Genomic DNA, 10,448 nt, shown 5'->3' with positions numbered 1-10,448 from the left:
TTGGACTTTTAATATTTCTTTTAATGCTTAATGTTTTAATGTTTCTTTGAACATTTAATGTTTCTTTGACTAAAAATACATCTGGCATTATTTCACATTACAACAGCAGATTTTATATTTAGTTGGATTTCTTGAGTCCATTTCTAATAATTTTCATATACACGACCTCAGTAATCTTAACAACTACCCTGCATAGTTGGTCAATACTATTGCCTCCAAGCTTAGTGCTGATGCTGAGAGATGAGCCATTTCCTTTAGGGTACTCAAGTTCACTGCTGAAATTTTTTGAAGCAGGGTGATGATGGAGCTACACAGGGCACTGGAAGATCCATGAATGGATTTACTGGATAATTTGTATTAATAGTAGCAGCTACAGAAGGCTGTGATTCACAGAGAAGGGAAGAGAGCTAGCCATTTCTCCCACTCTCTTTTCCTGACCTGCAAAGATTTGTTAGAAGAAACCACCTTTTCAAATGGATCAAGGAACAACGCTGGGAAAGTGAGTGCAGGGGGAAGACAATACCCCTTCCCTTACATGATGATCCTGATTCCTGCCCTTCTCCCATTCCTCACTGCTATTACCATTTAACAATAAAAGCCACTAGGAAAATCCTTCTATGTATCTCTCAACATCTCATTGACTTTGGCCCTTCATTTTTGGCAGCTTCTTACTTCCACAATGATGTTTCACATAATCAGAACCCTTTTTTCCAGCAGACCGTACTTAGACTTTGGAGATACACATTTTGGATCATGTATTCCTGTAGCTTTCAAAGAAGCCATATCCCACTGAAAATATAAATGTTAATCCCACAGTTGCTTTCCAAAAGGCATCTTCCATTGAGGAATATTGCTGTTGAAAGGGCAGATGTGCCCATCAGCTTACAGAATGAACAGAAAACTATAATGCTGAGACCCTGCTTTTCAATGTAAACTGAAAAGAAAGTTCAGGTAAGTTCAGCCCAATTTTTCTAACAGCAGAAATGAGACCTCTGGCAGTCAAAGGAACCACAGCAGTTGAAAACACAAATGGAACCTTTAAAATTATTTCCCAGAATGCTCTTTAATTATGATCTCTATAAGAAGTTTTAAAAAAAGAATCAGGCATACTTAAACAGAACGGGGAAAGGTGGGGGAGGACTGCTTGCCTGCTTTGATTTATACAAGCACAACCATGATGCTGAGAGTTGCCAATTTTGGACAAGCAGAGTAAATAGCATGGCTTTTTCTGGCAGGCATGGTGGGCTGTGAGCCAGACTAGATGTTGCATGGCAGATGAGTGTAGCAGTCTCCCAATTTTATTAAAAAAAATAAAAAGCAAATGCAGGAGACTGCCAGTTTGAGTGAAGGAATGGCAAGGAGAGAATCCACTTCATCCTGTCCTCTTTAGCTGTTTTTCTGTTCAAAATTTCCTTGCCCAGGTTGTTTTTACACACAGTGGGGTGGGATGAGAACAAACCTGACTTTTCCTTCATGGCCCCAAAAGCACATTCTACAGGAACATAGCAGTAAAGGAAAGAACTAAGTGGCATCTTCTCCTAGGTGTCCTTCCACTCATATTCTCTTTTGAAAAAATCAATGGGCAATGTTAAATGTAAGGTCTAGTGATGGGGAAAATCCATGCAGAGAAACAGAGGTAAAAACAAATCCACATAAGTCCCAATACGAACAACACTACATACTTTGTAGTGGTTGGCTACTTATTTAACCTCCTAGTGAGGAGGGAGACATGTGGAGGAATCACATGTATGCAGGCTTGCACATAGCATTATGCAAACTAATGTACTGGGACTGTCTTGGCCCTTCAGTGCCACATGGGCTACGTATACATTTCAACATGTACGTTAAGTAAAAATGTGTTATCTGACTGCAAACAAACAAAATTGTGAAGACAAAAAGCTGCAGCAATCTTGAGGGTGATACATTATTTAGGATGGATAATCATCAGTACCCCACATTTTAAAACAACTTTTTTATTTGCATCCTTGGAGAATCTAGCTCTAGAGTATTTAAAAACCATGCGTCACTGTTGTTAGTACAACCACCATGGGCAAAGGGGCAGTTTGCTCACAAACCACCTTTAAGTCAACATTGCCTGCATCTCTTGAAAAAAACAACACTCAGCCAGAAATATATTAAGACATGACAGTTTCATCCAGGAAGCTGACCTAGCCATGTTTGTACACGTACAGCAAGCAAACTATACATTCTCTAGCTGGATACTACTTCTTTCTGGGGGAATCCTAGAGTATGCAGAGCGATATTGTTCTCATGAGGGGACTTTTCATTGACCTTTCTCTCAATCTGGACTAAGTTAATGTTGCCACCCAGGAGTTTGCTCATTTCTTTGACTTTCCTCACACCTATGGTCATCCATCCTATCTCAGCCATCTCCCTTCCTTAATTACCAGAGCGTCAAATACCTTGACATTGAACTATGCCATTACCGGGCCTCCATTTCTCTGCTACATCCTGGCAAATACATTAAATGCTTTGTTTTAGGGGCTAGCTGCCCAGCCTTAGCCTCTAAACATGAAATAGGTGGTTGTTCTCAGATTCAAATGGCACACCCAGCACTACACAGGTCATCTACACAGGAGGTAGCTATTAATCTTTATTTGACCAGAATTATTACACCCTCTATCACACCACTGCAATTCCTTACTTTCCTCTTATGTGCTTGTGTTAGTTTAAATGTTTCAGATATTGTGGTCACCATCACCAGAATAAGCCACTACACATCATATTCAGCCCGGATGCCTTCAGAACCCACCAGGTTTTATTCTGACCTTGCATATTACATTTGCAAGTTCTATTTTGGTCTTCCCCACTCTGTGGCTCCACACCCAGGAGATTACAGTTCGTGCATCCAAAATTTGGCAATCCCAGATATAGGGAAAACTCCCTTCTCCAAAGTAGGCTAGTGACCTTCGGCCTTCTCCCGGGGTTTTTCAACAGCTACATGTTATGTTATCATTATCTCTGTATGGAATACCTCCTTACAGCGCACCACAAGCAGGGAGTCCAGCCCTACTGGAGGCAATGATAATCAAATCAACAATGTCTGCAGTGGGTGCTGTATTTGATTAAGTAAAGCATATAGTATGTTAAGGATAGCGTGCAGGCACTAAAAATCATGTATTCCATAGTGAAAATGCAGCCCTTCCAAAGCTTCCATTTATTGAAAGAGAACTGATTTCTGCAGTATGGAGAACTGCTGTAGCTCCAGGAGATCTTCAGGTCGCACCTGGAGCCTGCCAACCCTAAAATGCTCATATGAGGAAGTGCAGGCCAGTCTGGTGGGTGGGCAAGTGAGGCACCCTCTCATTGTGTGTCAGTGCAGGCAGCTTTTCTGATTTAAAAATGGTATTCCTCAGGAGAAATCTGGCTTTCTATGTAGGATAGAAACCTGTGGGGGAATGCTGCCATTTTGGATCTGTTTAAGAATGTGTGACCTTATTTGAAGTATTAACCAATGACTTTGGAGGAGATGCCATAGAGCAGTTCAGGAGCAGAGAGGGAGTGATTTCTGGAGTGTTTTGAGTTATATCTACCAAGCAGTTCTCTCTTTCATCACAAACATACATTTTGAGGTGAAAACTGAGAATACTCAGCTCAGCTGTAGTGAAGCCCAAAGCCAACCGTCCACCCACAAATGCCAAGAAAGTGAGAAAGCCAAGGTTTATATTTCAGAGAAAAGCTACTTTTTTGCAATGAGATGAACCAGAAATCAAAGCAGAGTAGACCCTCAATTATTTTTTCCACATCGCTTGTCTGATTAAAAATTAGTGCCGGATACATGACTGGATTAAGGGTGGAAGGGCTCTGTTAGCCATGTTCAAGTGCAAGGGGCCAAAATACAAGGTAGGCTCAGCAACGCACTTCAGGAGGAGCAGAAATGTTTTAATAAATATAAATAGAGCTTTGCTGCAATTCTCAGAAAAATTACCATTCCACAGGAATGTCAAGGAAGTGAAACAAATCACCCAAGTTCCTAAATTCATAGCCAGGAAACACAAAAGCATAGACTATTTTTATACATGAGAGTTCAAGTACCTTTGGACCTCTCTCTGTTATTATTTTTGTTAATGACCATTGACTGTTCATGTAGAAGAGACAGTGGCGGTTGTAGAGGGAAAGGGAATTCTGACGATCATAGATTTTACATCCGTATTGCACATCGTATGAACACGTGTGGTGTTTTCCTTTGGATCATGGTAAAACTCTTTCCTGATGATTTACATGGATCAATCTATAAACATGTAAATCTGTCATACAGCAAGCCAGACCATTGTGTACTCTGACTGGCAACGGCTCTCCAGGGCATGAACAAGGAAAGGTCATTCCCAGCACCTGCTGCCAGAACTCCTTTAACTGGAGATGCCAGACATTGAACCCTGGAGCTTCTACTTGCAAGGCACAACCTTGTCTTATTCTCCCTGTGGACTGGAAAACTGGGGCTTTTGGATAGTGTTTCAGTAGACACTGACTTCTCCAGCTTGCAAGCATTCTGGGCAGCACTCATAACAATGAAACTAGAAAGTTCACATTATGGGGTGGGGGAAAGACAGGGCCATTACCTTCCCAATTCCTTATAGATATGGTTGTCAACTATCAGGTGGAGTCTGGGGTTCTCCTAGAATGACTATTGATCTCTAGACTACAGTTGTAACAATCTTTCCCCTTCTTACATCTACATCGTTCAATAAGTAAAATAAACACAGAGGCAGTTTTGATGCAAACTAAGTCATGGCTATTGGAATAGCAGTTTTTGAATGTACTAAATGCTTTACTATTTACCTTCTTACAACAGCTCTATGAAGTAGGCTTGGTGATGTGGTTGCCAGTATGGTGTAGCGCAGGGGTAGTCAAACTGCGGCCCTTCAGATGTCCACGGACTACAATTCCCACGAGCCCCTGCCAGCGAATGCTGGCAGGGGCTTGTGGGAATTGTAGTCCGTGGACATCTGGAGGGCCGCAGTTTGACTACCCCTGGTGTAGCGGTTAGGAGTGAGGACTTGTAATATGGTGAGCCGGGTTTGATTCCCTGCTCCTCTACATGCAGCCAGCTGGGTGACCTTGGGCTTGTCCCAGCCCTGACAGTACTGTTCTGATCGAGCAGTCCTGTCAGAAGTGCAGTCCTCAGCCTCACCTCCCTCACGGGGTATCTGTTGTGGGGAGAGGAAGGGAAGGAGATTGTCAGCCAATTTGTGACTCCTTCAGCCAGTGAAAAGCAGGGTATAACAACCAACTCATGTTCTTCTACTGACCAAATCAGCAACTGGAATCCAACACTACTGTGCCAAACATTCTATTCCAAACATTCCAGTTGCCAGCTCTGGGTTCAGAAGTGCCTGGAGATTTGAGGGTGGAACCTGAAAGAGTGAGGTTAGGAAAGGAGGGACTTTGGTAGCGTAGAATGCCATGCAGTCCACCTTTCTGAAGCCACCATTTCTTCCAAGTGGAATAAATGTTTATAATCAACAAGTAATTTAGGGAGTCTGTAGATCAAGTGCAATTCCCAGAGATCTCCAGCCTCCACCTGGAGGTTGGCGACCCTACTGAGCATGCCATTCCACCTTCTCTCGTTCTCAAGAAAGAAGTTTGGCTGCCGAATTATATCCCAAGCGAAGTGAACGGAAGGAGGAACGGGGAGGGGAAAGACGCCTGCTTCTTCAGCAACCTTGCTCACATCTGTGTTTTCAGGTGTTAAATTGCGTGGAACAGTACAAATCTGGGAAGTTAAAAGCAGCTGTCTTTTCCCTGGCACTGTGAGGCAGCAAAGTTTCCACCTTAAATACATTCAATTGTGCAGCAGCAGCTAAGGTGGTCAATGCAATTAAATTCAAAACCTGAATGTATTGAACTTTTCTGCAATTATATATGGGTCATCTCTGGACAATATGTTGGCCATCTGGTAGCATCTGTGCTGTTCCCACTAATAGAGTTCCCGCTGTGTCTCCAGGCCATGACAGGCAGCACTAAGCGGGTCACATGTTGTGTCTTTCAGCCATATTTAGGTCACAGGATGTGGAGGGTGTTTGCTTTTTGTTTTTGTTTTTGAAGGGGCAAACCAGAGCAGTCTAGTTTTTTCACAACGGCAAGGGAAAGGAAGATCCCTGCACTTAGGTGCTGGGTGTCTGTAAGGAGAGAACGGCTACTTGGCGCAGCTGAACAAATACGTTTGGTCCAAAGGTGTACACACACCGAGGGCGAGGGGAATAAATTGAGCCCCTTGAAAGTCATGCTGAAATGTTAAGATGCTGCAAAAGCTCGTCATGGACTCTGAGATGCAGCATCATCCCCAAATGAAGGCCTCGTAAGGCCCACAACCATCACCACACACAGTGCATACATACATTCTCCTCCTCTTTGGAAAAAGGCAGCACAGGGAGTCCAATCCAAAGACATTTCTGTATTTCAGGCACAAAGCGAGGTTGCCTCTTTGTTGATGGTGGTGATGTAATTCTGTGATATAAGAACAGATTTTTCTGAGTGATGCTTAGACAGGGCTCTTGGTAGGGTTGCCAACGTCCAGGTGGAGCCTGGTTCTCTCTTGGAGTTACAACTGATCTAAACTGCAGAGATCGGTTCCCCTGGAGAAAATGCCTGCTTGAGATGGCAGATTTTATGGAATGATATTTGCTTGAGGCCCTTCCCCTCCCCAAACTCCAACTTCGCCAGACTCCATGACCTAGAATCATAGAATAATAGGGTTGGAAGGGACCTCATGGGCCATCTATTCCAACCCCCTGCACTATCGCTCATCCACTGTAACCTGCCACTCCCTTTAGCCTTCACAGAAACCCTAAGTGTCCAGGTACTCCCCGGTCTGGAGTTGGCAACTATAAATCTCAGCCCTTGCCTCACAACCTGTGACCTGTACTAATCTGCTCAGCAGGCCTAGACTTTCGTCTATTTGTTTAAATGATTCTGTAATCTGGAACATTTTCCTTTTCTGTAAACTTCTTTTTGTCTCAATGGGGAGAAAAGCAATCTAAGAATGCTTAATTATTTTTTTTTAATCTTTGCTGAAGTTAAGCAGCTCTGGGTCTAGTCTAATGCCACCAGGTCCCTGGTACTGGCTTGGTGGAGCATTGTGAAAGAGGCATTGTGGTGATGCTACAACTTCACTGTGGGTTATATACCCAAAGTGACGTAATGGCATCATGCCAATGCTCTAGCACTTTCCCAAATTACTATGGCTTTTACCACAGAGTTCTGGAAAACTCCTAGAGCAGGAGTGGACAAGATGTCCATGCCAGTGCTGGCAGGGGCTCATGGGAATTGTAGTCCATGGACATCTGGAGAGCCACCATTTGGCCATCTCTGCTCTAGAGCAGTGGTCCGCAACCTTCCGGTTGCTGTGGACCGCTGCTCCAAAGTGCCAGGAGAGGGTGGCCCAGGGCCCCGCGCACGCGTGGCAGCCCCAGTGCTAATGCGCATGCGCGGCAGTCTGCACATGCGCGTTTGCGCCGCCGCCATGCTGGCGGCCGCGGCTCGCTCTCCCGGCCCCTCCGGGCCACCAGCAAATCGGCCGCCTAAGCAGCCGATTAACTTGTGGCTTGGCAAGCTTCTCTCCCCCCCCCCCAAAACAAGAAGCTTGCCGGGCCATGAGCTAATCGGCCACTTCGGGGGGGCGGAAAGAGGGAGCTGCGGCCCGGCGCCAAGGCCTTCACGGCCCGGCACCAGGCCGCGGGCAGCGGGTTGGGGACCACTGCTCTAGAGCATCACCACAATACCATGATGTCACTTTGGGGGGATGGGTGGAACTGAATTGATATCATGTCATTATGCTCCACAAAGTCACCCTGCCCAATCTGCAAAGCTCCCAGGGGTTGTTTGGTTGGTGACTGGAACAGGCCTCTGGAACCCTTAGTACACTGTCAAGAGTTCCAGGAAGGAAGGGACATGGGACATCAGCGCATAAAATAAAATAATCTGCAAGGAGTTGTTGCCAGTCCAATGTCTCTGTCAAGAGTCTTTGTAGAGTGCATTCAGTTTATTTACATTCACACTTCACATTTTGGGCACCCACTGAAAACCTTAGTAAGAGGAATGCTTATGCACAACAATAAATCATACATTTTGCTATTTTCTCTAAGAATTTCATTTTGAATTTTACATACTGTTCAGACCTCCCCCTCCCCCCCATGTCACATGGCCTTATGCTCTGCAAGGTAAGTTTCATGCAGTTTTTAAAACACCCTGAGCTTGTCTGCATCTTGACCAACATAAGCAATTTCAGTTTGACATCAATTAGCAAGATGCTTTTACTCTTATAGACATATTTATAATGGAAAGGAGTGCATTTAGGCTTTAAGGTCCTGCCAACTAATCAATTTGATGAACTAATTGATAATAAATGTTAATTGACAAATAACAGCAGTCAATTAATTGCATTTCAAATGCAGCTCCAGGAAGCTGAGCTGAACACTATTTCACCTCAAGCTACTCAAATAATAGCTCCCAATGACTTTGAACAGGCTTCAGAGGTCAAAATGGGCAGCCTTCGCTCTTTGTTATTAGCAGATCATAGAGTTTGTAAAAACAGTGACAAGTGTCTGCTCCATTTCTAACATAACTTAAAGATACCGGAAGCCCCCCTCCCCCCTTCAGGCGCCAATGGGGGGAAAAGGCTGTACTAACTTTTGCCTTATAAAGAACTGTCTTCAGGCTTTCAGTTTCCTTTGGGGATGGACTGAGGCACATAGGTCTCCAGCTGAAAAGGGAACATTTGTTTGGGTAAAGGGTGATTCAAATCAATACATTATGGGGGGGGGCAGGACACAAGGATTCCTTTGGCTTTGTTTGTTAACAGCAATGGGATCCTGAATTATGTCTTCTGCTTAAAATAGCCTCAGTGATGTAAGTATAAAGCACTCGTGTTTTCTGCACCCCAAACACAGAGTGGCAAAGGATGGCTTTTACTGTGGTGGAATGCTTTTAGCTAAACTAAGGACAATTTAAAGAAAAGAAATACACAAAATAAGACTGAAATTGCTCTTCTTAAGCAAGGATAAGGGTTCTGATGATACTGTATGAATAAAAAACATACTGGGATTAGAATACAATAATTGTAACATGTGTGCTGTTTGTCTTTGACCTACAATGGATGAGAGAAGGGCTGGCCCTAATCTCCTCAGCTCCTATGAAGACATCAGATACAGGTCCCTATGGCATGTATGTTTACAGAGGCATCTTAAAATGCTTGGCTCTACCTATGAAAAGGATCAAAGGTGTGTAGCCTCTGAGCATTACTACATTCCAACAACCACTCAGGGAAGCAGAGAAGGAGCCTTATTAATCAAGAGCCAAATTTTAGAGCAAAGCTTTCCCCAAAGTTGTGTTGGATCCAGACAAAATTTTCCTTCAGTGGAAAAATAAGAAGCATGCATAGTAGATGGGAGATACACTTCTGGGTAATAGTGTGTGTAAATGTGATCTTGGGGTACTTGTGGACTGTAAGTTAATATGATCAAGCAGTGTGATGCAATGGTAAAGAAGACAAATGCAGTCTTGGGTTGTATCAACAGAGGCATCACTTCAAAATCACTGGGATGAGCAGGTGCATGCAGGTTGGCTGGTGCTCCATTCCCCAGCGAAGCATGGCCACAATCTCATTAAAGGTTCTTCAGGACATCCTGAAGTTCCAGATCCATTCATAGAATCATAGAGTTGGAACGGACCTCATGAGTCATCTAGTCCAACCCCCTGCACTATGCAGGACACTCACAACACTATCACTCATCCATTGTAACCTGCCACCCCCTTAAGCCTTCACAGAATCAGCCTCTATGTCAGATGGCTATCTGGCCTCTGTTTTAAAATTTCCAAAGATGGAGAACCCACCAACTCCCGAGGAAGCCTATTCCACTGAGAAACCGCTCTAACTGTCAGGAATGTTTTCCTGATGTTTAGACGGAATTTCTTTTGAATTTATTTCATCCTATTGGTTCTGGTCCGTCCCTCCGGGGCAAGAGAGAACCACTCTGCTCCATCCTTTACATAGCAGCCTTTTAAATACTTGAGGATGGTTATCAAATCCCCTCTCAGTCATCTCCTCTCCAAGCTAAACAGACAAGGCTCCCCCAACCTTTCCTCATACGTCTTGGTCTCCAAACCCCTCACTCCATTCGTCCTCACTCCAGGTTGCCAGGACAAAATTATCCCACCAGTCCATGGTTCTCTAGTCTAGCGGTCCCCAACCTTCTTGTCGTCGGGGACCGCCTCCGAGGGTGGGAGAGAGCTGGCAGCCCGGCCAAAGCAGCTGCACATAAACACCACTAGGTGGCGTTAACGTGCATGCACAGAACAGCCGCACGTGCGCATTTTCGCCAGCAGGGGGCACAAACACACATGCGCAGCGGCTCCGCGCACGCGCGTTTGCGTCACTGGCATGCCAGCGGCCGCGCCTGCCTCTTCCCCCCTCTCACTGCGGGGGGGGG

The sequence above is a fragment of the Paroedura picta genome, chromosome 2, assembly GCF_049243985.1.
Source record: "Paroedura picta isolate Pp20150507F chromosome 2, Ppicta_v3.0, whole genome shotgun sequence".
NCBI lineage: Eukaryota > Metazoa > Chordata > Lepidosauria > Squamata > Gekkonidae > Paroedura > Paroedura picta.
The sequence above is the reverse complement of the archived record's forward strand: the minus strand, read 5'-3'. Positions refer to the sequence as shown.